The 3330-nt window shown below is 40.2% G+C and overlaps 1 pseudogene; it reads right to left on the reverse strand.

The window, feature by feature from the left end:
• Positions 1 to 1209: 1209 nt before the first annotated feature.
• LOC118840298 lies at positions 1210 to 2143 on the reverse strand (annotated as a pseudogene).
• Positions 2144 to 3330: the final 1187 nt, after the last annotated feature.

Genomic DNA, 3330 nt, shown 5'->3' on the forward strand with positions numbered 1-3330 from the left:
GTTTTCAGTGCCACTTACCACTACCTTTAGAATTCTAGGTCTTGTTGGGATGTTTGGATTATGGTTGCTTACTAAGCCCATAAGCCTTTTCATAACTTGTTAGCATCAGCCCATTCCAGAGGATTGCATCAACACCATGGCAGGGAAGAAGGTGATGTTTGAGAAAATTTTATTTTCTTATATGCATGGTTTCTTCAAAGATTCCTTGAGAAATGTTGAAAACTGCATGCTATGTTTTGGTTATAATGAATAGCAAAAGGAGAGAAAACAATACATGTGAGGGGTATGATTTTACCTCAAAAAAAAATAGTCAAAAGAAAGCATTTAAGTATGCACACATGTGTTTGCGTTCTGAGGAGGTAAAGGATGAGGGATTCCTTGAGTATCTTGAGTCACTACATGTGTATACATATTTGTATATATTCTTATGTATGTGTGTCTACATACATTTACACACACAGATAAGTATATATATATATATATATATATGTATATATATATATATATATATATATATATATATATATATATATATATGACAAACTACTATGAGTAATTTTTTAGTGACCCTCCTTAGTATTTTTGTGCTTTTATTTAGGGACTTTGCCCTGAAAACCTTGTCTAGGCATAAAGTATATTCATTATTATGCCTTGGAGAAGGCTAAGAGAATATGGAAAACAGAAAAGTAAACATGATGATTAATTCATCTCAAACAATTCTAATATCCACTCTACCCTTTTAGGACTCTCTCCCCAGACACATTAAATGGGCTATAAGATGTACATTTTATTCAAAAGTTTAAAATATTCTTCAGACAGTAAACAGCTTTTCCAACAAAAGTTCTTGTGTTGTTTGCTCAGACAACTGAAATTGAAGGATGTGTGGCAGATTAAGGTGACTACTCATGAGTGCTCTTCAGTCAGTTTTTCAGCTTTTGCCATGGCTTCTTCAATGAGTCTGACCATATAGAAGGCCTGCTCTGGGAAATGGTCATACTGACCTTCCAAGATTTGCTGGAATCTCTTAATGGAAAGGCTTTCATCCCTCCCTTGAATAACCAGAAAATAGTGCCCTAGGAGAAATCCTGGAATAGAGGAGCCAGAAGTGGAGGTTCAGTAATCTTTTAGCTTGGGAGGCTAGGGAGACCCCCTGTTGCAGTGACAGAAGAAGACCAGTGCAGGAAGGGAGGCATCCCAGCCAGCCCCACCTTAGCAGACCAACAGGAGCTCCTGAACCCCAGGGGGTGGGAGTGAGCAAGCACCACCACCAGGACCCAGGCATGCCTTTGTATAGCCAGGGGAATTACTAACAGCTGTGACAAGAAATGCTGGATTTTCGGGGGCCCGAGTGCCAAGTGGTTTATTTATTTGGCCACATACCAATGCTACCTTGGAAGTGGCATTCTTCAGATTGATGACACCAGACTCAATCATCTCATGGTACAAGTCATTGCCTTCTTGGGTCCATTCACCAACACCAGCAAACACAGAATAACCACCATGGGCCTTGGCAACATTGTTGATTAGTTCCATAATCAATACCGTTTTTCCCACACCAGTACCACCAAATAGACCAATTTTGCCACCCTTGGCACATGGAGTCCAAAGAGCCACAACTTTGATGCCAGTGACCAGGATTTCTTCCTCTACACTCAACTCTATGAATTTAGTAGCCTCAGCCTCCGTAGCAGCAAACTGTTTAGTTTGGATTAGACCCCTTTCATTGATAGTCTCTCCAATCACGTTCATGATTCTTCCTAGGGTCTCAGGCCCCACAGTGATTTTGATTGGGGAACCAATCCTTCAGTACTATCCATAGCAGTGGTTCAGACTGTGCTGTCACCCAGATGTTGGGTGACTTCCAGAACCAGTATGGTTTCCTTGTTCTGCACTTTGAGGGCATTGAGGATGGGAGGAAACCCCTTATAGAACTGACTGTCCATTGCCACCCAATCATCACCGTGAGGCGCCCACTGGCCATCCCACTCTTGGGGGAGGGGGATGTCATGGCCACATAGTCATGGACCACCTGGAGCAATGCCCAAGAGTGGAAAACCAGGTCTGGGTCTGGGGGAAAGGTGGGGAGGCACTGAGGTCCCAAGGGCGCTGAGGCAGCTGCAGCAGGGCCCAACAGCCCCAACATGAGGGAGTCTGGGGAAGTACTAAGAGTATATTATAAAATGAATTTTAGTGAACTCATGTGTACGTGTATGTATATGTATATATATACACACAGGTATATATACATACACACATACATATCTATGTGTGTATATACTCATACAGATATATGTGTACATACACACATATATATATATTTAATTATATGGATTTCAATCATATTCAATATTTCATCAAATGGTTATAGAAAGAAGCAGTGCCATATGTAATATAAGATTTTCTTGTTAAGATCTAGAAAGTCTGAGAGATAATACAGCAGTGGAGTATTAAAGCCTTAAACATTTACATTTAGCCTGGAATTCCAAAAGAAAATAGGTTTCTAGCCATTAGAAATACTGTGTGGGAGACAAATAGACATCAAAGGAAAGAATGGCTTGGGTCACAAAATAAGCCTCTAAATCAGGTGATGATGCCTCAAAGATTACCACATCTACCCCTTCCCTCTCACTTTATGATAAATAATTTAGGATCTAGAACTAGTAAATGATTTGCCCAAGTCCATGCAGATGATAACTAATAGAGACAGAATGGGACCATAGATCCTGTGACTCTAACCTAGACCTCCTTCAATAATAGTAAACTCTGCAACATTTCATCATTGAGAAGTAACATCTTTAACACTTTAATATCCTGTCTGTGATTGAACTGATGTCAGGGCTCCCTTTATATCAAAAATTCCAACCCTTCAAGAGTTTACTTGATGGTACTTCATGAGATTCTATGGCCAAAAAATATTCACTGTTTTTGTTGTTTTGTTTGGCACTTGGGGTTAAGTGACTTGCCCAAAGTCACCTCACCCAGCTAAGTAAGTGTTAAGTGCCTGAGGCGGAATTTGAACTCAGGTCCTCCTGACTCTAAGTCTGGTGCTCTATCCACTATGCCATCTAGCTGCCACAAGATTTACTGTTGCACCAAATTCTGGTGATATTTCCTGACCTTACCTTGGCTTGTCCTCAGACTAAAAACAGAACAATGTCCCAGACTTTTCAGGTTTGTAGCATCTACCAGAGGTTAGAGGCCATTGTCGTAGCTTTTCTGAAGGTGGAATTACCAGGATGAGACACTGAAATCATTGGAGGAAGAGATTTAAAGTTATAAGATAAAGTTTAAATGTATCTAACTAATTTTCCAAGCTGGTTGTGGAAATAA

Source organism: Trichosurus vulpecula, chromosome 1 (genome assembly GCF_011100635.1).
Source record: "Trichosurus vulpecula isolate mTriVul1 chromosome 1, mTriVul1.pri, whole genome shotgun sequence".
Lineage (NCBI taxonomy): Eukaryota > Metazoa > Chordata > Mammalia > Diprotodontia > Phalangeridae > Trichosurus > Trichosurus vulpecula.